Genomic DNA, 12,970 nt, shown 5'->3' on the forward strand with positions numbered 1-12,970 from the left:
GCCCGAGCGCGTGCCCTGCTGCTGGGCCAGGTAGGGCCGGAGCTGCTCCCGCGAGCCCCGCAGCGCAGTGGAGGCCTGAGACGGCACCTCCTCGGCCCCACTGCAACAGGACGCCGCGCAGGCTCCCCCACCGATCCGCCTCTCGGGGCCGCAGCGGGGGACTCTCGGGGACCGCGCCTGGCAGGCGGGGCTGCGCGGAAGGAGAAGCCAGCCGAAGCCCCGCGAAGCCGGCGCCGCGGGAGGAGCGAGGCGCGAACACCACAAAGGGCTCCGCCGCTTCGAACCAGCCGCGTTTATCACGACGTTCCTCACTTCGGGAGCAGTGCACCGCCTTTGGCCCCATTTTCGGCCGCTCTAGGAATCCGTCGGTGCCCTTAGCCCTTCGGCGCCCGGCTGAACGCCCTTCCTTGGCGCTTGCTTCTTCGCCTGGCATGCTGCACCTTCCCTGCACGCGCTCCGGGGAATAGGCGGATGTAACAGCCGTGCGCGGGATTTGAGAGCCTCGTTCGCAGATGGAGAGCAGCGAGGGGATGGTGGGAAGGGTGCGGAGGGGCTCTGCCCCTTCTCCTAATTCCCCCCAAAGCAGGCGGCGGGGTCCCTCCGCCCCCTCTCCCGCACCCCACTCGCTCTCCACGCACCAGCCAGGGAAGCGCGATTCGCGAGGAAGGGGCGTCCAGGGGGCTCCTGCCCGGCATGGGCACGCAGCTTTGGCGGGCTGCGTGGGAGCCGCGCTCCCTGTCCCCCTCCATCCCGTCTCGCCTCCCGCACCCGAACGCCTTTCAGCGGCAGCACGTGCCCCTCTGAAGCCTCAATGGCGCAGTGGGATGGAATTGCCCCCCTCGAGATCTGCGGCTGCAGAGCAGCATCACTCGACCATCCTGATTGTCCGGCAAATTTTGTAATGCGCTGCGCTGCTCCCCTCCGTAGGCTCCACCATCCCCACGCTCTGCCGAGAACACCCTGGCATCAGCCCGTCGGCTTCCTGGCTGAGGAGCTGCAGGCCGCACGAACGAAAGGTACCGTGAGGGCCGGGGCCCCACAACGCCTCCCCAGAAAGGAGCGGATTGTGGGGTCAGGAGGCTTTGCTAATGTACATCCTCACCCATTTCTAGCTTGTAGGACTGGGGAGCTGCCTACTGGCCACCTCCATGCTGGTCATTCAGAGTGACCATCCAATGGGCAGACATACAAGCCCAGTGTCCAAAACTCCCTAGCCCCTCATCTGGGGTGTGGTAGGGGAAGAGGACTAGGTGGAGAGCAGGGCAGGAATTGGCACCTTTTTCTCCCTGTCACCACTTGCTTGACTGGATGGAGAGGAAGAGCCCCTCCAGGGGCTTTTGCAAAATGAGTCTTGCTGGAGCTTCCCTGTTATGGAGGCTTTGCAAAAGTGGTAAGTGCTAGTTTTGGCTGCATTAATAGAAACATCACTTTCAAATCATCACCTCTCCCAAATCACATGAAGACCAAGTTCCCCTTAACTCAGCACTCGTCAGGCCTCATCTGGAGTGCCATGTCCATTTCTAGGAACTGCAGCTGAAGAAAGATTCAGACCAGCTGGAAAGACTTCGGAGGAGGGCAGCAGGAACAATCCATGGACTGGAAACAAAGCCCCGAGGGAAGAGATTGAGAGAACTGGGCATGTTTGAACTGGAGAAGGCTGAGAGGAGATGTGCCAGCATTTTACACGTACTTGAAAGTCTTCCACAAAGAGGAAGGATAGGATCTCTTCTTGCTCATCCCGGAGGACAGGGAACAATGGGCTCAAGTTGCAGGAAGCCACATTCTGGCGGGACATGAGGAAAAACATGCCTTTCAGAGCCAAATGCCAATGGAACCAATTCCCTAGGGAGGTGGAAGGCTCTCCCATCCAGACGCTGCAGAAGACCAGCATGATAAAGGTGATCAGCTTGCCCTCATTGAAGGACGCAGGCAGCTTTCTGGCCAGGAAGGCCACCGTGAGCAGACAGCAGCCAGGAAGCTCATGTAGCCAAGGGTAGCATAGAACATGGCCACAGAGCCTTCGTTGCACTGCAGGATGATCTGTGCAGCCTGGGAGTGCACGTCAGAGACAGGGAAAGTAGAGGTCTCCAGCCAGATAATGCAGATCACAACTTGAACAGTGGAACAGGACAGGACAATGGAGATGGCCAAACTCTTCCCCAGCCACCTCCTGACCTTGTTGCCTGGCTTGGTGGCCAGGAAGGCCAGCACCACCGTGATAGTTTTGGCCAACAGGGAAGAGACAGCCACTGAGAAGATGACACTGAAGGCCACTTGTCGAAGAAGGCAGGTCACTTTCCATGGCCAGCAATGAACAGGAAGGAGGTGAGGAAGGAAAGCAGGAGGGAGATGAGAATGTAGGAGAGTTCCCTCCTGTTAGCTTTCACAATTAGTGCTTCAAAGTATTTAACAAAGATTTCAAACACAAAGCTTGTGATTTAAGGGCAAGAAAATTCAAGGAAACAAGAGTGATCTCTGTTGCTTCCCTGGACCATAGACCATGTCATGCCTCCTTGGTCAATGGTGAATTTTAGTTCTGAGGATCCTTGCCTGTCTAGACTCCCAAACTTGATGCCACTAAGGGACTTACTGCAAAATGTCACCCAGTTACCGCTATCAAATTGGGCAGCCAGTTCCCACTTCTCATCCAAATAGATTCCATCTATGGAGGTATTGTAAAATTGCGGGGGGGGGGGGGGGGTCCCAGGAAAGGGTGAAGCTGGAACGGCAGAGAAAAGGGCAGTTTCAGAAAGCAGGAGATTCAGCTGAGTGGCCCTTTCCTGTTCAGCGTAATCTGCAGATTCAGGACTTACTGCACAGAGGAAGTGGCACCATGTGTGTGAGGCATTCAAAGGCCCTCTGCCTACTTCGTCACACTGGACCAGATGACCCACGTGACAGGTATATGCCTGGTTTGGCACCCCACATGGATTGTGCAGGTATAGCTTGGCCTTCCTCTGAAGCACACTTCTGGTTTCCTGCAGGAGGTGTCAAATCTCAGGAGGCCAGCTCTGCCTCCATCCAGAAGAATGCAATGCACAGGGCTTGGTGGAATGGAGATGGAATAGAGATGGAATCATGGCTGGGCTAGAACTGGCGTGACTCTGTTATCCTCCATGGCCACCGGGAGAAGGATGCGGATTCTCTGCAGCAGCAGTGACCACACAGGAGCCCCCCTACTGGAGAGAACTCCCTGCATGGGGAAGCTTGCCCAGTCATGGAAACGGATGGATTCAACCCAGATGTTTCTCTTCAGTCACCAATCATTATGTTGAACACCCTCCCTTCCCCCAGAGAGACAGAGTCATCCACAAGATCCAAAACATTCCCTTAACTAGCCAACTTGTTTAATGGTTCATCCTTATCACTGTTCATCTTCTCTCAACTAAACCACATGGAATTTTTTAGGCCATCCTAAAAGAATTGATGGCAATGCCAATAAGGAGGCTTGTGTAACTGTAAAAGCAGTGGTGATATATCAGATCTCAGGATTTCTAGAAAAAATGGAACACCCCATAGCTGGGATTGCCCACTGAAGAGCCAGTTTCTTCTTATTGAACATTTCCATCACTAATTTATGGATTGTCACATTCAACAGAGAGAGAGATGGGATGAGGGGAGGGGAGGGGAGGGGGGAGAGAAATACCTGCCATGCCTGTTGAATGCCCTGCAAGCTCCTCCCCACCTTCCACCACCCTCTGTTTAGGTCTGGATGAGTGTGCAGCATGCAAGGCACACACCACAGCCTGGGCAAGGTTGTAGATGCTGTAGCTGTCCAGAGGCAGTATTTTTCCAACCGCTGCTTTTGGCAGGTCCTCCAACATCACCTTCTCTCTGCACCTTTTCCTCTCCTTGACAGACAACACATGCTTTAAATAGTAACATTCAAATGCTTTCTCAGTAACCATTTCCATAGCAGCAAAACAATTTTCACAGCTGCTATAGGTTGTCCTCTGGGTCGCATGGAACAAGAAGGAAAGGAAGCCATGGGCATGCTGGAAACACAGGATATCGTGACTCAAAGTCAAGGTGAGGTGCCACAAAGTTGTTGAGATCCAGGCCTTCCCCAGGATGAGTTGGATGTACATCTGAGCCACCTTTTGCAAACTCTGTACATAGAGGTAAAAAGAGTGAATTATTTTGGATACAGTCCTATGCGCCATGCTCTTAATGCATCAAAGCCTCTGAGGAAGATGTTGGAAGGCCACTGCATTATGGCATTAGTCCATGAATGGAGTGGGGGCCTACTTTTCCACTTTCCCAGGTACCTCAAGCTGTGGAAAATTTGCAGGACACAAGAGAACTGTCAGGTTCACAAGTCAAAACAAGAGGAACTCCCCAGGGCAGGGGTGATGCACACGTCATCCCCTTTGTCATCTTTGCTTTCGTGTAATGCTTTCCTTTGAGAGATGTCAGGGGAAAGCAAAGGAACAGATGAACCTACCTGGTGCCTGGTTCCTAAATGGCACCTACTGCATTTTTGACAGGAGACACGTCCCAGGAAATTGACAATGCAACACTGTTCATTTTGAGCACTCATGAACACACAGCTGCTTGAGAAAGACAGAACCGAAAATAATGCTCACCTTTCAAGAGCTCATTTTTAGAAATGCAGAAATTGCTCCCAGACTTCTACTCCCCCAAAGTGGTGCATCCTTAAAAATATGGATTGTGGCTGCTGTGGAGCTTAGAAGGCTCCTTGGCTTATCAGGGCGCTCTGGACACTGAAACATGTTGGAAAATGACCGGGTAAGACCAGTCCTGAAGGCTACTGAGTATTAGGAAGAGCCAGACACGTTCTTGTTTCATTTGTGGTGCATGCTGCCTCATAGCTGATACTCATCTATTTTCAAGGTTATTTTTCTATTGATTTATTCATTCATTATTTCATTATTTATTTTTCATTATTTCTTTATATGCTGCCTAGTACCATAGCCTCAAAGACACAATAAAAATGGATACAATACATATATAAAGATAAAAATACATATGAAAGAAAGAATAAAAAAATATAAAAAAGAAACATCTGTGCCTGGTGCCTAAACTATAATACAGATGGTGCCAAGGGAACATCCTGGGGGAGGCTATTCCAGAGTCAGGGAGTAGCCACTAAGAAGCCTTCCATCTATTTGGCATCCTCCTCAACTCCTTGAGGGATGGCACATAGAAAAATAAAAACATAGAAACAGGTGAGTCAGAAGGGGCCTCCCAGGCCCCTGGGTCCAGCTGCCTCTCCTCATGACATGTCTACCATGTGCATGACCAACCTATCCTTAAACACCCTCACCGTTGAGGCCTCGACTACCTTCCGTGGAAGCCCATTCCATTCCCTCGGGGTCCTAACTGTCAGGAAGTGCTTCCTGGCATCTACATGGAACCTTGGTTCCTGAGCTTTGCTCCACTGGAATGTGTTGTGTCCTCCTCCAAAGGGGAAAACAGGCCTTGACCAACCTCGGCATCACACCCCCTCATGTATCTATATGTTGACAACAGCTCCTCTTGGAGTCTCCTTTTCTCCAGGCTAAAAAGACCCAGTTCCCTCAGTCTATGCCTTCCCCTGCAACCCCGGCACCACCCTTGTGGCCCTATGGTGTACCAATTCCACTCTAGTTAGATCCTTCTTGTAACGTGGAGCCCAAAACTGAACAGAATACTCCAGTTGTGGGCACACCAGGGTCCTATAGAGTGGCAGTAATACTTCTTGATCTAGAAGCCACGCTTCCAGCTATGCATACAAGGGTGGTGTTCACCACTGCGTCACTCTGCTTACTCATGTTCAGCCTGCAGTTGACCAGTATTCCAAGTTCCCTTTGACAAGTGCTGCTCTCCAGCCACTTGTCACCTAACCTGTACTTATGACACCTATTTCTATTCCCCAAGTGCAAGACCTTGCACTTATCCACATTGAACACCATCCTGTTGTCTCCTGCCCACTTCTGCAGTCTGTCCAGATCCTTCTGGATCTGGAGTAGCTGCTGCCCAGTTGTGGCCACCGCCCGTTTTAGTATCATCTGCAAATCTGATCAGCAGACTGGTCACCCCCCCCCCTTCCAGGCTGTTGATGAAAAGATTGAATAGGATCAGTCCCAGGAGAGAGCCCTGGGGGACCCTGCTCATCACTGGATGCCATCCCAATGTTTACCCATGAATAGTTACCCTCTGCTTTTGGTCTGTCAACCATGCCCTAATTCATTGGACAGTGCATTGGCCTATCCCAAATCTCTTCAATTTCTCAACCAGGATATCATGTGAAATACAGGTAAACCACATCCTCCATGCCCCCTCAAAACCTTGTTATAGAATTCCATCTGACAACCTGTTTTTGTGGAAGCTGTGTTGTGTGGCCACCAACCTCCCTTATCTAGCTGGGATTACTAGATCACTCCCTATTATGAGCCTTTCCATCATCTCCCCCAAAATAGAGATAAGACTAACCAGTCTGTAATTCCCCATGTCCCTTCTACTACCTTTTTTGAAAATCTGGATCACCCTCCAGTCCTCTGGAACCTCACCTGTTTTCCATGAGGCCTCAAAAATGGAGGCCAGTGGGCATGAGAGTACCCCCATGAACTTCCGAAGTACCCTCGGGTGTAACTCGTTAGGGCCTGGCACCTTTGTAACATCCAGTGCCTTGAGGAGCTCCTCAACTCCTACAGGGGCTGATTCTAATCTGTGCCCCTAAATCCCCGGCCTCATCCAATCCCCCATGTAGATCTCCCCCATCCTGCTTTGGGGAGAACACAAAGGCAAAATAGTCATTTAGCATCTCTGCCCCCTCACATCAGTCACTGAATCCCCTCCCTCCTTACTAAGTGGTCCCACCACCTGTCTCCCCTTCCTCTTGCTCTTTACATGTTGATAGGAGCCCTTTTTGTTGTTCCTGATATTATTTGCAAGTCTTAGCCCATAATCAGACTTAGCCTTGCAAAGAATCTCTCCCTCCATACACTTTTATCTACTTGCCCCAGTGCCCATTCCCTACAGAGGTTCCTCTTACATCTAATCCCTCTTACCACCTCTTTTCTCATCCACTGCAGGACTCTCCTTCACCTCCCCACTTTGCTAACTAGAGGTATCATCAAGGTTTGCACCTCCAAGAACTCCGTTAGCACCATCTACCCCTCCTGAACTCCCTTGCCTTCCAGTACCCTCTCCCAGGAGACTTTCCCAGTCTGGCCTTCAATTGATGAAAGTTGGCCCTCATGAAGTCCTTCTAATACTTGACCTGCTGCTCATGCCCATTCTCCTGTTCTCAAAGCAAAGGATGGAGAGATCACTTGCATCCAGAGCCCCCCTAATCTGCATCTCATCTATCACTTTCTGCCTGCTGCTCAAAACCAAGTCAAGGCTATTTCCCCTCCTCATCATCCTCCAGAAGGGCCTCCTGGCCTGATCTTAAGGGATGGGCAGGTTTGTATGGGAGGAGGTGGTCCTTCAGGTAGCTGGGCCCTGAGCTGTCAGGGCTTTATATGTCATTGCAAGCAGCTTGAATTGGGATTGGGCAGCAACTGGTAACCAGTGCAAATCTCCAAGTACCGGGGTAATGAGTGCCCTAAGAGGTACACCCATGATCAACCTCGCTGCTCGATTCTGTACCAGTTGCAATTTCCAGACCATACTCAAAATTGGTATGTTACCAATTGGTATTGGTATGGGCAGCCCCATGTAAAGTGCAGTGATCTATTCTGGACATTACCTGGGCATGGATGACTGTCTACAGGCTCTCTCTGTCCATGTAGGGGCATAACTGGTAAATTTGGCGTGTTTGTAGGAAGGCACTCCTGGACACCGAGTTCACCTGTGTTTGCAGGGCCATACCCAGGCCCAGGAGCACCCCAAAACTATGAATCCTGTCCCTGCGGGGGAGTACAACCTCATCAAGGACAGGAAAATGCCCATCCATCCTGTTGGGCAGACCCCTTACTAAAAGCACCTCTATTTCGTCTGGATTAAGTTTCAGTTTGATGACCATCATCCAATCCATTATTGAGTCTAGGCATTGCTCTATAACAGAGACAGCCTCACCTGGATCAGATGAAAACAAAAGGTACAACTGGGTATCGGCATATTGCTGACACCTCAACCCAAACCTCCTGATGACCTCACCCAATTTCATGTAGAGGTTAAAAGCATGGGGTACTGCACAGAGCCCTGGGGAACACCATGGCGTCAAGGCCATGGGACAGAGCTGCTGCTGTCCCCCCAGCACCACCCTCTGGGCATGGTCAGTCAGGTAAGAGCAGAACCACCACAATGCGGTGCCTCTAACTCCCATCCCAGTCAACTTGTCCAGAAGGACACCATGGTTGATGGTGTTAAAAGCCACTGAGAGGTCAAGGAGAATCAACAGGGTTGCCCTCCTGTTTCTCTCCCTGCAAAGGTCATCATACAGAACCACCAAGGTAGTCTCTGTCCCAAGGCCAGGCCTGAAACCTGACTGAAATTGATCTAGAAAATCTGTTTCGTCCAAGAGCACCTGAAGCTGCTTGGTCACCACCTGCTCTGACACCTTGCCCAAAAACAGGAGCTTTGCAATGGGTTGGTAGTTTGTAACCATCCCTGGGCCCAGGTTTGGCTGTTTAAGAAGTGGTCTAATTACTGGCTCCTTAAGAGAGCCAGGGACCACTCCTCTCTCAGAGGTGTTGATAGCTTCCTGAATCCAGGGCCAAGGGGTTCAACCCCTTCAACTGATTTTCCAACTAGCCACGAGGGGCAGGAGTCGAGTGAGCAAGTGGTAAAACAAACAGAGCCAGAGTTATCCATGTCCTTGGATCACAATAACTGAAACTCATTTATAACATGATCCTTGACACATCCAAGGATCCTGCTACAAAGGTGGAGTCAAGCTCTTGATGGATCTGAGTGATTTTTCCTTCAAAGTGCATTGCAAATTCATCCCAGCAAGCCATCATGGGCTCTGAAATCTCATCCAGGGAACCAGATTGCAAGAGGCTTTGGACCACTTGAAATAACTTGGCTGGATGGCACTGCGAGGAAGCGACAGAGACAGCAAAAAGCCTGCGCTTTGCCCCACCATAGCCACAGAAGAGGCTTGATCATGAGTTCTTAGATATGGTCGATCAGACTCTCAGGATATTTCCTCCACCTGCACTCGAGCTGTCTCCCCACTTGCTTCATCACCTGCAATTCAGCAGTATAACAAGGTGCTGAGCGGGGTCTGCAAGTAGGGAGAGGACATTGAGGTGTGATCAGGGCCACTGTCTGAGCCATCTCCTTATTCCAAAGGGTGACTTGGGTCTCCACAGGCCCACCCACCATCAGTTGAATAACGCTCCCCCCCCCCGCAAGCCCTCTGGAAATCCTCAGGATCCATCAGATGCTGGGGACGGACCATTCTAATTGGTCCCCCACCCTTACAGAGGGGAAGTGATGACAATCTAAACTTGACCATGACAATGAGTAGGTGTTAGCTCCTCCTCCTCCTCGGAACCCCATCCCCCTGCCCCATTGAGAAGACCAGGACCAGAGAGTGACCATTCTTGTGTGTAGGGCCAATGACACGTTGAGACAGCCCCATGGTTGTCATGGCAGCCAATAAGTCATCAGTCATCCCGGATAAGGCAGCCTGGGTGTGGAAATTGAAGTCCCCTGGGCAAGCATCCTGGGGGTCCTCAACACCAAGTTTGAGACCACCTCTGCCATCTGAGGTAGAGAGACTATTAAAGCACAGCAGGGTGGTAGAGATGTTAACAGAATCACTAATCTGTCTTGAAAGCCCAACACACAGGACAAATTCTCCAGGTTGCTACCCGTGGGGACAGGGAGACTGGCAAGGGAGATCATATCCTTGAAGATTATTTCCACCCCCTCTCCCCAGCCCTCTGGGCAGTGCCGCTGCTGGACTGAGTACCCAGGGGGACACAGCTGGGAGAGAGGGATCCTGCCCTCCGCTCCCACCCAGGTTTTGGTAATACATGCCAGATCGGCCATCTCCTCCTGAATCAAGTCATGGATGAGGGAGGTCTATTACATACCACTGCCACCTCATGGCCACAGCTTTGAATGGGGATGTTATATAGAGGGTGTAGGATGACTTTCATTCATCAGATCACCCCAAGCCGGAAATGACAGGACAGCAAGTAACAACACAACAGTAGCAGGGAGACTGTAGAGCCCACCTGGTGTTCCAGGGACAGCTCTGGGTCCAGACGCACCCCCAAACTTCGATCCCTACCCTTCAGGAGGGGTGCAGCCCCATCCAGGACAGGACGGCTATCAAGCACCTGGACAAAAGAACCATCTATCAGCAGCACCTGTCTTGCCTGGATTAAGCTTCAATTTATGGGCTCCCACCCAGACCGTTATCTCAGCCAACACGGATTCAGAACTGTCACTGCCTCACCTGGATGACATGGGAAAGAGATAGAGCCATGGGGGATGATGTGGAACCCCATGGCACAATTGCCATGGTAAACAGCCACAAGCTGTAAGCAAGCAAGCAAGCAAGCAAGCAAGCAAGCAAGCCAGCCAGCCAGCCAGCCAGCCAGCCAGCCAGCCAGCCAGCCAGCCAGCAAGCCGGCCCACAGCACCACCTTCTGGCATTGGCTGGCCACGTAGGATCAGAACCACTGTAAAGCAGTGCCTCCAACCTGCAACTTGGCCACCCTATCCAAAAGGATACCATGGTTGATGGTATCTAAGCTACTAAGAGGTCCAAGAGAATCAACAGGCATGCCCTCCCGTCGTTCTCATGGGCTAGATCATCCCACAGGGTGACCAAGGCAGTCCCCATGACAAAACCAGGTCTGAAGTCAGACTGAAATGGAACCAGATAGTCTGTTCCATCCAAGAGTGTTTGTAGCTGTCCAGTCACCACCCACTTGAGCATCTTGCGCAAAAAGGGGATGTTGGCCACTGGCCCAAAGTTGTTGACATTCCCAAAACCTCAGCCATGGGAATGGGCTTGACAGAATTACCAGTTTTTCCTGTATTCCACAGAGATGAGCTCTCCTATGTGTGCTCGCTCTTTAGTGGGCATTCAGATGTCCAATATTGCTGAATTGCTTTCCCTCCCCTCTGCATTCTCCCCCAAATTGAAACTTGTTTATATTTGACACACTCATGCACTTGCTCCCCTGAATGTATTTTTTGAAGAGGATTATACTGTCTGAACACAACATGTGATATGCAGTTGTTGTTAGTTGCGAAGTCATGTCCGACCCATCACGACCCCATGGACAACCTTCCTCCAGGCCCTCCTGTCCTCCACCATCCCCCAGAGTACACTGCTTCAGTGATTCCCTCTAGCCACCTCATCCTCTGCCATCCCCTTCTTCTTTTGTCGTCATTTGTACCCAGCATCAGGGTCTTCTCCAGTGAGTCCTTCCTTCTCATTAGGTGGCCAAAGAATTTGAGTTTCATCTTCAGTATCTGGTCTTCTAAAGAGCAGTCAGGGTTGATCTCTAGGACTGACTGGTTTGATCTCCTTGCAGTCCAAGGGATTCGCACGAGTCTCCTCCAGCACCACAATTCAAAGGCCTCAATTCTTCAGCACTCGTGATACCTAGATGGGTTACTAAATATAAAGTTAAATGATGAGTCATTACATGCATTTCCATAGCATCTCCCAAGTATGAATTCTATAATGTTGAGTTAGGTGTGTATCACCACAAACTCTTCTAGAATTCCATTCATTTTCTTTCTCATGTGGATTTTTTCATGCACAGACAAATGTGATTTCCGACTGAAGCTCTTTCCACATTCCATGCATTTATAAGGCTTTTCCCCAGTGTGGCACCTATGATGCCTTGAAAGATGAGCTTTGCGACTGAAGCTCTTCCCACAATCCACACATTCATATGGCTTCTCTCCAGTATGGGACTTTTTATGCAAAGTCAGTTTACTCTGTCTGATGAAGCTCTTTCCACATTCCATGCACTTATATGGTTTTTCCCCTGTATGAGTCCTTATATGGAAAGTAAGTGAACTCTTCCGACTGAAGCTCTTTCCACAAATCATACACTGATATGGTGTCTCCCCAGTATGGATTCGCTCATGTTTTGTTAGGTCTGAACTGGTACAGAAGCTCTTTCCACATTTCATGCATTTGTAAGGCCTCTCCCCTGTGTGGAATCTTACATGTACAGAAAGAGAACCCTTCTGACTGAAGCTCTTTCCACATTCCAAGCACTGAAATGGTTTTTCCCCAGTGTGGGATCTTCCATGCGAAGCAAGTGTGCCAGCTGTGCTAAAGCTTTTTCCACATTCCATGCATTTAAATGGCTTCTTCTCTTTGTGGCATCTGTGATGTAGATTTAAAGAAGAACTGGAATCAAAGTTCTTACCATATTCCATGCATCTGTAAGGCTTCTTTTCCATGTAGGTTCTTTGATGTCTAGAAAGAGCAGACTTCCAACTGAATTGCTTTCCACATTCCATGCACTGATATGGCTTCTCCCCTGTGTGGTGTCTGTGATGTAGATTTAACAAAGTACTGGAAGCAAAGTTCTTACCACATTCCATACATCCATAAGGCTTCTTTCCTGTGTGGATTCTTTCATGCACAGAAAGGGAAGACTTATGACGGAAGCTCTTTCCACATTCCATACACTGATACGGCTTTTCCCCAGTGTGGGATCTATGATGTACAGAAAGATGCGATCTCTCACTGAAACTCTTTCCACATTCCAGGCACTGATATGGTTTTTCCCCGGTGTGAGATCTTTTATGTGAAGCAAGTGTGCCACGACTGCTGAAGCTCTTTCCGCATTGTATGCACTTATATGGCTTCTCCCCGGTGTGGGATCTCTCATGTGAAGTAAGCATGCCACGCATGCAAAAGCTCTTTCCGCATTGCATGCATACATATGGCTTCTCTCCTGTGTGAGAACTTTCATGTATAATGAGATTTTTTCTTGAACTAAATTCTTTTCCACATTCTGAACACTTATACAACTTTTCACCTGTGTGAGTTCTACGATGCAGTGTAAGAGATGCACACACACTGAAG

General features: G+C 50.1%; 1 pseudogene; it reads right to left on the minus strand.

Annotated features, from left to right (window-relative positions):
- Positions 1 to 12,964, minus strand: part of LOC123020261 — a 187,052-nt pseudogene extending 174,088 nt beyond the window's left edge.
- Positions 12,965 to 12,970: the final 6 nt, after the last annotated feature.

This window comes from Varanus komodoensis, unplaced genomic scaffold, assembly GCF_004798865.1.
Source record: "Varanus komodoensis strain SLA01 unplaced genomic scaffold, ASM479886v1 scaffold149, whole genome shotgun sequence".
NCBI lineage: Eukaryota > Metazoa > Chordata > Lepidosauria > Squamata > Varanidae > Varanus > Varanus komodoensis.